Source organism: Benincasa hispida, chromosome 11 (assembly GCF_027475165.1).
Source record: "Benincasa hispida cultivar pf3 chromosome 11, pf3_genome.v1.1, whole genome shotgun sequence".
NCBI lineage: Eukaryota > Viridiplantae > Streptophyta > Magnoliopsida > Cucurbitales > Cucurbitaceae > Benincasa > Benincasa hispida.
In genome coordinates, this window is record NC_143488.1 from 86,251,510 (window position 1) to 86,265,553 (window position 14,044).

Here is a 14,044-nt window from a genome sequence, read left to right on the forward strand (position 1 = left end):
CTATAACTTCATGCAAAATTCCATTTCGAAACGCTTAAACCAACTAAATCAATTGGTAAAAGCAGCTTTAGCTTAAATTATTCGAGAGAATAAGTAAGCCAGAATTAAGTTAGAAACGCTTAGTACATCTAGAGATAGACGCACTAGTGTTTTATTGCATCCTGTGATTGATGCATACATCCTAGAGATGGGTATTGTATGACATTCGCATTGAGAAGTGCCGAATAGAAGTCTAACGCATAAATGGAGATAAGCAAGTCATCTCATATGCATCATATTCTTGTTCGTGTACATCTAACTTAGATTGACGCATATCATTTGCATCAAACTCCATTTTCACTCGACTCCTTATTCTCTACTTGACCCTTTTGTATCTTCTTGCACGCATATAGCAGCTTAGTGTAAATAACTCATTTCTACATTCACTTAAGATATTTCTACAACATTTACAACAAATGTCTAATCTGAATCCCGAAGTTTGACCCTGGACTTACCAGAAACCTGAGTTGGATTTATACTTGTATCTGATTCAGGAAAACTTGAACGCCTATAGAGGAGTATCATGCGTTCTGTTGCATATCATTAACGTATCAATGCGTCACTAACACATCATAAACGCAGCAACGCATCATTCACATTTACACTTATTTTTTTTTCCAATTACTTTATACAATACACTCCTAAGCTCGCATCATGAATTCAACAAACAAGTTTTTGGCGCCATGCTGGGGATACAGCAACAAAACTGATAACTTGTAGAAATACAAGTTATTTTTGCTCTTAAGTTGGAACAACTAACAGCTTTAATGATAGATTCTCCTCATTTTTAGAAGAAATGCATGGATTTATTCAAACATTAGCAAACTCATGATAAAGAAGTTTTATTACTAAATATCGCGGCACTAACGCATTGTATTGTAGGATTTCAACACAAGGATTAATGCTAACGCATTAGACAAGTGCCGCAGGAAAAGCTCTAACGCATGGATCATGCGCCGGAGGGAGTTCAACGCAGAGAAGATTCATTGCTCCAGGCTGATTGTGTCACATCACCACTTGCAGCGGGCAACGTCTAAAAAGCTTCCACGTAGCAGGTGGCGTCTTAAAAGCTTTTGAGAGTCAGACAGCTAATCAGGGCATGGACTTTAATGCTGCCTATTCACCAAGTGGACGTGACCCAACGCCTATAAATAGATGAAGTCCTTCCAGAGTCAAGAAGTTCAGAAATTATGAAGATCCTTACTCTCTGTATATTGTAGTCATAGTTTTAGTTCTTAGAAGTTGTGCTGTAGTGCCAGACGATCAGAAAGGTTAAGAACCACCACCACTGCCGGTCAGGGAGCGGAGGAAGTTACTCTTGAGAAAGACATTTTATCCAATTCCTATACAAGTGATTATACACAACGAGATTGAGTCAAAGAAATACAAGAGATTGTATTCTTTGGATTGACTCAATTTCCTTCATCTCATTTATCGCTTTCATTTCATTTGATTAAATATTGATTTTGTAAAGACTCTCTGTTTCTTTATAAAATTCATATATTTGATCCATCACACTTTCCATTGTTTATTTCTTGTTTATGTTGAACGCATTAATACTTTATGCCAAACTTCATTCCAACGCTCAAGCCAACTTGACAAATTGGTAAAAAGTATCTTTAACTTAGATTGTTCGAAAGAATAACTAAGCTGCATCAAGTAGGACACCTAGTACAGCTAGAGATAGACTTACTGGTGTCTATTGCATTATCTGTTAGACGCATACATCCTAGAGATAGATTTCGTATGTTATTCGCATTGAGAAATGTTGAATGTAGTCTAACGCATGAACAAAAGATAAACAAATCACTCCATCTCATCCACATCACATCCTGGTTTGTGTACATTCATCTTAGACCGACGTGTCCACTTACATTAAACTCCATTCTCACATGATCCATCACTAACTACTCAACTCTTTTGCATCTCTTGCACAGGCACAACAATTTAGTGTAAATAACACATTTCTCACATTTATTTAGAAAAACCCCTACAATAGATACAACACAAGATCTGCGTTTGGTTAACTGAATCCCTGAGTTCGACCCTGGACTTACCAGGAACCTAAATTAGATTTATACTTGGGTCTGGTTTAGGAAAACATGAACGTCATTAGAAGGAGTTGTATGCGTTCTGTTGCATATATCTGACACCCCAACGCATTACATTTACTTAAACACATCAAGGCATAAACGCATCACTTATACTTAGAACTTATTCTTCCAATTTAGTTTATACAATACACTCCTAGAGCGAATCATGATAGCAACGAACAAGGTTTTGGCCCCATTCCCGGGGATTCAGAATCAAAACTAACCAAAAATTTTGTTTATATCTATTGTAGGAACACTTTGGTCGAGGGAGTATTACAAGTTAAGCCTAAGCTTGTGAACGTTTATGAGTAGGGAGAGAACTCCTAAACTCATATACGACCCCGAGATTGAAAGGATGTTCCGGCGTAGGAATCAATCTAACCGTCGTTGGAGGTTGAGGCAGCAATTTCTCAGACAACAGATAGGGCAACAAGCGATGGCGAAAGAACAAACAAATCAGTAACTAGCTCATGCTACACAGAATCCAATCCTGATGGCGAATAGCAGCACGCGTCCCATGAGGGAGTACGTGTCCCCTGTACTGTATGATTTCTCTCCAAGAATCATATACCCAACGCCGGATGGAACCATGTTCGAGATGAAATCATTTATGCTCTAAATGCTCCAGTCTACTGGACAATTTAGGGGTGGTCGTGGTGAAGATCCCCACGCCCACATGAAGCATTTCCTTGAAATGTGTAATTCATTTGTGATTCCTAGAATCACCCAGAGGCGATCAGGTTGTCCTTCTTTCACTATTCTTTGTGTGATGACGCAAAACAATGGGCGAGCTCACTGGAGCTTGGTGAAATCACCACCTGGGAGAAGTTGGTGGAAAAATTTATGCAAAAATACTTCCCACCTACCATCAACACAAGGAGGCGTCGAGAGATTATGAACTTTGAACAAGAAGATGCTGAGATCTTAAGTGCCGCATGGGAGCGTTTTAAGGGCTTGGTCAAGAATTGCCCGAACCATGGACTACCTCTAACTATCCAAATGGAGACATTTTATGGAGGACTAAATAGAGCATCGCAAATTGCAGCAGACGCAGCAGCAGTTGGTGGACTTATGGACAAATCTTACACTGAGGCTAAAGAGATACTAGACCACATTACTAAACACAATATGGAATGGGTGGATGATACGTATAATGGAAGAGCTGACAAGAAGAAGAGATCTCAGAACGTTAATTCTATCGATTCCAACGCAATAGCCACACTTTTTGCTCAAGTGGCTACGATGACCAGACTTCTTCAGAACATAATGCTGGGAAACGCATCAAATCAGCAGAAGGTGAATCAGGTAAAGGCGTTTGGGTAGCCCATGGTTAGCTGTGTGGGTTGTGGAGATCCTCACTCCTATGCTGAATGTCCACAAAACCCTCAGTCAGTATATTTTATCAAAAAAAACCCATTCTCTAATACATATAATCCTGGATGGAGAAACAATCCGAATTTTTCTTGGATAGGAGGAAATCATCAGAAGCACCACCCAGGGGCGAACCATCAGTAAAGGAATGGACCGCCGCCTGCATTTCAACAAACGCATCAGCAACATCAACAGACCTTTAATAAAGGAGGATAGGCGTCGAGCTCAGGATCTCCGCTAAAAAACCTATTGAAGGAATACATAGCCCAGAATGATGCATTGCGGAAAAGCCAGGCGTCATCTATCAGAAACCTAGAAATTCAGGTAGGGCAGATAGCGAGCGAGTTGAAAAACAGGCAGCCTGGAGTTCTACCTAGCAATACTGAAATAGTTGGGAATAATAATGGGAAGGAGCAATGTCACGCGATGACATTGCGAAGTGGAAGAGCTCTTGAAGAAAGAAGAATGAATCAAACAAATATCAGTCCTTTGAACGCAGCAGGAAGAAAGAACGCCCGAGACAACAAGCCATTCAGAACCAGTACGTCTAACGCGGGAAAGCCTGAGGTGACTTTGAACGCACCATTCCCTAGACGTCTGATGAAGAAGAATGATGAACAATAATTCAAGTGCTTTCTTGAGCTCCTAGAGCAGCTGCATATCAACATTCCACTTATAGGGGCTTTGGAGCAGATACCAACATATATCAAATTTTTTAAGGACATTTTGACGAAGAAGAGAAGAGTTAGTGAGAAGGAAGTAATAGTGCTAACGCAGGACTATCACACATTAGTAAGCAACAGTCTACCAAAGAAGCAGAAGGACCCTGGGAGTTTCACAGTTCCTTGTTCGATAGAAGGATTGGATGTGGGTCATGTGTTGTGCGATCTAGGAGCCATCATTAATATCATGCCAGTTTCAATTTTTAAGAAATTGGGGATTGGCGAAGCACAACCTACTTTTGTTACTCTTCAGCTCGTTGACAGAATAATTAAGTACCCAGAAGGGAAGATTAAAGACGTTCTGGTGAAGGTTGACAATCTCATATTCCCAGTAGACTTTATTATCTTGGACTATGAAGCGGATAAGGAGGTACCAATTATACTTGGATGCCCCTACTTAGCTACTGGGAAAGTTTTAATTGACGTCCATAAAGGCAAATTAACTATGCGTGTGGACAATGAAGAGGTGAAGTTTAATGTGCTCAACACATTAAAGTTCCCAGATGGTGAAGATTTTCAACTCAACAGTATTGAGTTTCCTGAAGAAGAGACTCATGTATGTGAGGTCCTCGTGTTGGAGGAAAACCTGGAAGAATCAGAGCCAAGTCTGAGTGATCGGCGGAAAAAACCAATGCGTCCATCTCTTGAAGAACAACCAAAACTCGAGTTGAAACAGTTACCTGGACACTTGAAATATGCATTCCTTGGAACCAACAACACTTTACCTGTGATCATTTTTGCAAATCTTAAAGAGCCTAATGAGCAATCTCTCTTGCAGATGCTGAAAAAGCACAAGTGTGCAATAGGCTGGACGCTTGCGGATATCCGTGGCATTAGTCCATCTTATTGCATGCATATGATTAGGCTAGAAGAAGGGAAGTCGAGATCAATCGAGCCTAAAAAAAGCTTGAACCCCATAATGAAAGAAGTGGCCAAGAAAGAAATTTTAAAATGGTTGGACATGGGAGTTATTTATCCTATATCCGACAATAGCTGGGTAAGTCCAGTCTAATACGTTCCCAAGAAAGGGGAACTGGTCGTGATAGTCAACAGCAATAATGAACTCATACCCTCGATAACTGTCATAGGCTGGCACATCTATATGGATTACAGGAAACTCAACACAGCAACTACGAAAGACCACTTCCCCCCTTCCTTTCATCGATCAAATGCTTGACAGACTTGCGGACAAATAATTTTATTTCTTTCTCGATGGATACTCTAGTTACAACCAAATTCTCATAGATTTGGAAGATCAGGAGAAAACTACGTTTACTTGTCCCTTTGGAACATTTGCATTCAGACGCATGCCCTTTGGGCTGTGTAATGCACCTGGGACATTTCAAAGATGTATGATAGCTATCTTCTCTAACTTCCTAGAAAATACCATTGAAGTCTTCATGGATGACTTTTCAGTCTTTGGAGACTCATTCCAGTCATGCCTAGATAATTTGGAGGTCGTCCTCGCTCGATGCGAGGAAACAAACTTGGTGTTGAATTGGGAGAAATGTCACTTCATGGTGACTGAAGGAATTTTATTAGGTCACAAAGTATCTAAGATTGGCTTGGAAGTAGATGAAGCTAAAATAGATGTCATAGCAAAACCTCCACCACCATCAAATGTTAAAACTTTATGAAGTTTTCTAAGGCATGCCGACTTCTATAGACGGTTTGTTAGAGGATTTTCTCAGATTGTGTGACCTCTGAGCGTATTACTAGAGGCAAATCGGCCCTATGAATTTAATGAAGACTGCACTGATGCGTTTGAAACCTTGAAGTATGCGTTGATGACAGCTCCAATACTGATAGAACCGAATTGGACGCAGTGCTTTATTCTCATGTGCGATACGAGTGATGTGGCAGTAGGAATAATGTTAGGGCAGAAGAAGGGTAATTTAATACATCTCATCTCCTACACATCCAAAACACTAAATGACTCTCAGGAACGCTACACACTACTGAAAAAGAAATGTTGGCTATAGTGTTTGGCATTGAAATGTTTCGATCTTACTTAGTTTGTGCATCAGCCACTATATACACCGACCACTCAGCCATAAAACTCCCGATGAGCAAAAAAGACGCGAAGCCAAGGTTGATAAGATAGGTCTGCTGCTACATGAGTTTGATATTGATATCCAGGATAGAAAGGGAACAGAAAATCAGGTGGCTGGCCACCTGTTCAGGCTAGAGAATCAAGAAATGCAAGCCCAGAAGGTGAAATCAAGGACCCATTTCCTGATGAAAGCCTGTTTAAAGTTGAAGCCAGGGAACCTTTGTATGCGGATATAATCAATTATTTAACCACCAAACAATTCCCTGGGAACTTCAACTCTCAGCAAAAGAAGCAGTTAATTCATGACAATAAGTTTTATTTTTGGGATGAACCGTTTCTATATAAACAAGGCCCTGACTCCATAATGCGTCGATGCGTTCCGGAGGAGGAGACACAACGCATCTTAGTTGAGTGTCATGACTCTCCTTACGGAGGGCATTTCGGTGGGCAAAGAACCACAGTGAAGGTCCTTCAAAGTAGATACTTTTGGCCCACCTCTTTAACGATGTAAGGGAGTTTATTTGAAAATGCGACCTCTGTCAACGCACCAGGAATATTTCTTTAAGGGACGCAATGCCCTTGATTAATATTCTTGAAGTTGAGCTATTTGATGTTTGGGGCATAGATTTTATGGGAATTTTTCCCCTGTCCTGTGGCGAATAGTACATCCTGCTTGCTGTAGATTATGTATCTAAGTGGGTAGAAGCAGTAGCCTGTGCAAGGAATGATGCGTCCACTGTATCTAAGTTTCTTAACAGGAACATCTTTACACGTTGATGGGGTGTTAGTGCGCTTCTCAGCTGACAAGATAAACGAAGTGTTCAACATTGACAGTAATCCAGACACGGAAGGAAATCGCATTTTAGAGAAGCCAATGCCAAGCCAATTAGAAGATGCGTTAAGGACGGTAGCCAAACCTGGAGGCAAATGGAAAACATTGAGAAACGGGGCAAAAATGTTAGCTTCCAGGAATTTAACTCCAAACGCGAATTTTTGGTATTACTTGATCAAACGGAGCATTATGCCTACAATGCATGATGAGACATTATCAAAGGAATGTGTCCTGGCTACCCATTGCGTCATGCAGTGCATCCTTTTGGATGTTGGAAGAATTATAAGGGATCAGATCAAGGCCATCAAGACTAAGCCACGAGGGCAACTCTACTTTCCATGGATGATATGTGCACTATGCGAACGCGGGGGCATCCCTCTGAGGGATGATCATGAAGATATCGATGGCTTGATAGACATAAAGTTAGTGAGGCATCTACTTCGCGGTTCATCCCATCAACCTGCCTTACCTGCCAAGGAAGAGGCAACCAAGCCTCGATCATCCAAACGCGCCCTCAAAAGAAGACACGTCTAGATTTTTGAACATAGTGATGAAGCTTCAGAGCACGAAGAACATGAAGCTGAGCTTGAACTTTCGGCTGAAGATGCGCAACCAAAAGGGAGTCCTGATAAAACACATCAAAAACCAACTCATATAGATCAAGAAATCCCTTATTCCCTTCCTTCGCCCCCACCAAGTCCAATTCCCAACTTTGTGCCTCCTCCAATGATTTTTGAACCAAATGGGCTAGAGTCAAGCAACGCAGCAAATTTTGAAGACCCAGTTGGAAGAAATGAAGAACCAACACCACTTCAACGCAACACAGACTTAGAAGAGTTGAAAACATTTACCAGTGATCAGCTCAGACCACTGGTCGCGTCTATCGAAGGTCTTCAGCAATAGAATCGGGTTCTAAGGGATTATCTAAGGCAACAAACAAGATGGATGTAAGACCAATTTGTTTACACAATGCAATACATCAATCAGGTCTTGGTTGGAATGTTTGCTCTACCTCCACTGCATGCCCATCTTAGAAACCCCTGTGTTTTATGGATAAAGACCCTGAGGAAGAACGTAGAGATGACGCGCCAGCACAATAGAGTTTTGGGTGTTAGGTTATTTTTGTATTTTGATTTAATTGTTCTTAGGTTATTTTTGTATTTTGATTTAATTGTTCTTTTGTATCTGCTTGACTTGTTTGTTTACTTCATGTGAATTTCTGAAAATGAATGAGAAATTCCTATCATTTTGTTCCTTGCGTTTGACCTTGGAATACTTGATTTTTGTTCTTTAGATATTTTCTAAGTCTTGTGCTTTACCTGGCCTCAATCATATCAACTATATGAAATCTATAAGTATAGAGTAGGCGTTAGGAAAATCAACAAGGCCTGAACTTCTCTAAAAAGGTATGTTTACCTTCTAACGCGTGCAAGCTTTAAGTCTTAAACCCCTTTCAGACTCTCAAAGCCTTTTTGAAATTTTGTTTCTCTTTTAGCAATGAGGATTTAGCTCGTCTCAAAATTTGGGATGAGTATAGCTCATCTCCAAATTTGGGGATGAGGAAAATCCGAGTTAAGATGCATCAAATGGGTACTTCACAAAGAAAATGGAACAAAATAAGAAATATGTTAAACGCAACTCCTCTATCATTACTTCAAAAGAGAAACCTTAAAATGACATGAGTTTAGTTAGAACAGGCACTTAGCCGTAGTTGGATGCTCGCATGACACCCGTGGGGGCAAGCCAAAACGAAGTTAAGTCTCCTAGACCAACGCGTCCCATATAACTCCTCTATCTAGTCTGAAGATATTATATCTTGAAACGCATGAATATTAGATATGAGTTTAGTTGTGAAGGGTTTTGACCCATAGTTGGATGCTCGCATGACACCCGTAGGGGCAAGCTAAAATAAAAGTGGGATACCTGGAACAACACATGGGTAAGTGAGTTCAAATTTTTTTCTTTTTATCCTACATTTATTTATTTATTTAAAAAAAAAGAGCATCTAACGCATTGCTGGTTTAGAAAAAATGGGAATGTTTTGATAAATGAAAGTAGTTGTGATAAAAGGCCTCTGCACCTGAAACTAAACATTGGTCCTTTTACAAAAGAGTCAATCTGAGTTATATTTTCCAAACTCTTATCTCAAGCTTATAACTGAATATGATGAGAGGCGAACTCTACACACTTAAGACAAAGAAGATAACAAAGAATTATTTTGGAATGCTTGAGGATAAGCATTGTTCAAATTTAGGGGTGGTGATAACTTGTAGAAATACAAGTTATTTTTGCTCTTAAGTTGGAACAACTAAGGTTTTTAATGCTAGATTCTCCTCATTTTTAGAAGAAACGCATTGGTTAATTCAAAATTAGAAAACTCATGCAAAAGAAATTTTATTACTAAATATCGCACCAGTAACGCATTGTATTGTAGGATTTCAACGCAAAGATTAACGCTAACGTATTAGACAAGTGCCGCAGGAAAAGCTCTAACGCATGGGCCATGCATCAGAGGGAGTTCAACACATAAAAGATTCATTGCTTCAGGCTGATTGTGTCACATCACCACTTGCAAGTATGGGCACCTGTAGCGAGCAGCATTTGAAAAGCTTCAACGCAGCAAGCGGCGTCTGAAAAGCTTCCGGGAGTCAGGCGGCTAATCAGGGCATGGACTTTAATGTTGCCCATTCACCAAGTGGACGTGACCAATGCCTATAAATAGATGAAGTCCCTCCAGAGTCAAGAAGTTCGGAAATTATCAAGATCCTTACTCTCTATATATTGTAGTCATAGTTTTAGTTCTTAGAAGTTCTGTTGTGGTGCCAGACGATCAGAAGGGTTGAGAACCACCATCACCGTCGGTCAGGGACCAGAGGAAGTTACTCTTGAGAAAGACACTTCATCCAATTCTTATACAAGTGATCGTACACAACGAGATTGAGCCAAAGAAATACAAGAGATTATATTCTTTGGCTTGACTCAGTTTCCTTCATCTCATTTATAGCTTTCATTTCATTTGATTAAATATTGTTTTTGTAAAGATTCTCTGTTTCTTTATAAAATTCATATATTTGATCCATCATACTTGCCATTTTTTATTTCTTGTTTATGTTGAACGCATTAATACTTTATGCCAAACTTCATTCCAACGCTCAAGCCAACTTGACAAATTGGTAAAAAACATCTTTAACTAAGATTGTTCGAAAGAATAACTAAGCTGCATCAAGTAGGACACCTAGTACAGCTAGAGATAGACTTACTGGTGTCTATTGCATTATGTGTTAGATGCATGCATCCTACAGACAGGTTTTGTATGTTATTCGTATTGAGAAATGTTGAATGAAATCTAACGCATGAACAAAAGATAAACAAATCACTCCATCTCATCCATATCACATCCTAGTTTGTGTACATTCATCTTAGACCGACGCGTCCACTTACATTAAACTCCATTCTCACATGATCCATCACTAACTACTCAACTCTTTTGCATCTCTTGCACAGGCACAACAATTTAGTGTAAATAACACATTTCTCACATTTATTTAGGAAAACCCCTATAGTAGATACAACGCAAAGTCTGTGTTTGGTTAACAGAATCCCTGAGTTCGACCCTGGACTTACCAGGAACCTAAATTAGATTTATACTTGGGTCTGGTTTAGGAAAACTTGAACATCATTAAAAGGAGTTGTGTGCATTCTGTTACATATATCTGACGCCCCAACACATTATATTTACTTAAACGTATGAAGACATAAATGCATCACTTACACTTAGAACTTATTCTTCCAATTTAGTTTATATAATACACTTATAAAGCGAATCACGATAGCAATGAACAAAAACTAACCAAAAATTTTGTGTGTATCTTTTGTAGGAAAACTACAGGTGAGGGAGTATTACGAGCTCAGCCGAAGCTTGTAAACATTTATGAGCAGGGAAAACACTCCTAAACTTGTATATGACTCCGAAGTTGAAAGGACCTTCCGATGAAAAAATCGATCTAATCGTCGTCGTAGGCAATAACTACTCAGACAACAGACCAGGTAATAACAAATGGCGGACGAACAAGCGAATCATAACTTAGCTCAACAGCTAGTCCATGCTGCGCAAAATTCTATCATAATGGCAAACAGTAGTACGCGTCCCATGCGGGATTATGCATCTCCTGGGTTGTATGATTTCTCACCAGGGATCATATATCCAACGCCAAACGGGATAAGATTTGAGATGAAATCTGTGATGTTACAAATGCTCCAAACACCTATACAATTTGGGGGTGCTCGGGGAGAAGACCCTCACGCCCACATGAAATGTTTCCTAGAGACGTGCAACTCGTTTGTGATTCCTGGAATCACTCTAGAAGCTATCAGGAAATCTTTATTCCCATATTCTCTGCGTGACGACGCAAAGCAATGGGTAAGTTCTTTGGAGCCTGGAGAAATCATGACCTGGGAAAAGTTGGTGGAGAAATTCATGTAGAAATACTTCCCACCCGCCACAAACGCAAGGATGCGGAGAGAGATCATGAACTTCGAGCAGGAAGAATTTGAAACCTTGAGTGCCACATGGGAACGCTTTAAAGGATTAGTCAAGAATTGCCCCAATCACAGATTACCATTAAACATCCAAATGGAGACCTTCTATGGCGGATTAAATAGAGCCTCTCAAATGGTAGCCGACGCCGCTGCAGCTGGCAGTATCATGGACAAATCTTATAATGAAGCTAAGGAAATACTGGACCACATAGCCAAGCATAATATGGAATGGGTGGATGACACTTACGACGCAAGAGTAGGAAGGAAGAGGCGATCTCAGATTGTGAATTCTAATGACTCTAACGCAATAGCCATGCTCTATGCATAAACGGCTACTATGACAAATCTTTTGCAGAATATGTCATTAGGGAATGCATCAAACCCGCAAAAGGTAAATCAGGTAGAAACATTCGTACAACCCATGGGTAGCTGTGTGGGTATTGGAGATCCCCATTCCTACTCTGATTGCCCACAAAATTCGCAAATAGTATGCTTTATTAAAAATAACCCAGTCTCAAACACCTATAATCTCGTATGGAGAACCCATCTAAATTTCTCTTGGGGCAGGTCATCAACAGAAGCAACACCAACCAGGCATAAACCAGCAGCAAATGTAAGAACCGCCGCCTAGATTCTAGCCAACACAGCAGCCGCACCAACAATCCTTTAATAGAGGATTTCATGCATCGAGTTCAGCATCTCCGTTTGAAAACCTCTTAAAGGAATATATCGCCTAGAACGACGCATTGCTAAAAAGCCGAGTGTCTTCCATCAGAAATCTGGAGATACAGGTGGGGCAGATTGCCAGTGAGTTGAAGAATTGGAAGCCAGGAGTCTTGCCCAGCAACATGGAAACCCCAAGGAATAACCACGGAGCAATAGAGTTGACGCGGGAGGATGGCACAAATACGTTAAAGGTAAATGGGCAAAAAGTGAAACCCTCCTTTGAAAATGGTGTAGAATGACAGAAGTCATCCCTCGTATTATGCGAAGCGAATTGAGGCTTGCGTCAAAGCATTCGCATCGACACCTATTCCATGGACGCTTCTTCTACCTTCATATCTTTTGCATGATGTATTTTATGACTGCGTTTGTGTTTTCTCCGATTGTTTGCTTGTCTTTGCATTATGCTTTAAGTTGATTAATGATTGTTATTGCTTTCTTATTTAAGAGATTTATTTAATTTTTAAAAAAATTATGTACAACCGAAAGAAGCTTAGGATGGGAATAAAACTAACGCATTGGACTTAAGCCAACGTATGGCCCAAACCGAAAGGACACATCTCGAAAGCATAAAGCACTCGATTGCCAAAAAACCCTAGGCATGTCCTTTCGTCTGCATAATAAATGAAGATGTCAGGCACCACCTGACGTCACCTGTCTTCTCCCACAGACCTATAAAACGCACACTTTCGACATTTTCTCTTCTTCCACCTCCTTCAACCTTACTTCGTGAATACCTTTGTTCTTGAAGCTTCACTGCCCTTTGGATCAAGTCCAATACTCTGGTCAGCCTTCAGCAACAATGTCTTCAGCATCTGACAGCCAAAACCAAGCTCTAAGCTATGGAGGCGTATCGCCGGTAAGTTCCTTTTCATCTTCTTCCCCTTCAATGTCACCTCTTTCAAACCCTCGTCGAACCTCAAAAACTCCCTTTCTAACCAAGCCTTCACACAGCAAACCTTCCTCCATATCCCAGCAACCATCTCAATCGAAACCCATCGAAACTACCACAAATCCGAAATCATCTAAAACCCACCAAAAACCTAAAACCACCACCAAACCTAAATCCAAAACTCCCACCAAACCAAGGCGATAGTGCCTTTTTACCTCCGCAGCTACCGAAAAGCCCTACACACAGCCCGCCCCACCACCGTTTATTCCGAATATTACGTCGATGGGTGCAATGCATGACCCTATTCCCACCCATCTCCACACCACACCATCGCCCGTCATGCGTCCACTTCCCCCATTATCCATCCAACCCTTGGCCACCATTTACGCCATTAAAGCGAAAGGAGCTAGCCAACCCCTTCAGCCGCCTTCACTCATTATCATTTCATCTTCCGAGTCCCCACATACCACATGCAGCACCCCACCAATCACACCCGCCAGACCTAGCTCTGATAGTCCTGCGTTAGAGCAAAATAGTTGGAACTTGTCGAATTGGCTCGAAGAGACAAGCAAGAAGTTTTTGGAGCAATTTGGCAAGTTTGAATGAGAGCCAAGTCGAAGAGGAACAAGTGATGCATCCTAACCCAACCAACGCATCACTTGAAATTGATGAAGTGACGTGTTATGCGATGATGCTTGAAGCAGAGTTGGAAGAAGAAGAAGAGAGAGAAAGGGAAGTTGGCCCGGACGCATCGCAATCTCGCCAATCTGACGCGGATGA

General features: G+C 40.7%; 2 non-coding genes across 2 annotated transcripts; both read right to left on the reverse strand.

Annotated features, from left to right (window-relative positions):
* Window positions 1–3,011: 3,011 nt before the first annotated feature.
* Window positions 3,012–3,115, reverse strand: LOC120092303 (small nucleolar RNA R71). The gene has a single exon (XR_005486010.2). It is a non-coding gene; the product is annotated as a small nucleolar RNA R71 (small nucleolar RNA).
* Window positions 3,116–11,623: 8,508 nt separating this feature from the next.
* On the reverse strand, window positions 11,624–11,727 carry LOC120092260 (small nucleolar RNA R71). The gene has a single exon (XR_005485970.1). It is a non-coding gene; the product is annotated as a small nucleolar RNA R71 (small nucleolar RNA).
* Window positions 11,728–14,044: the final 2,317 nt, after the last annotated feature.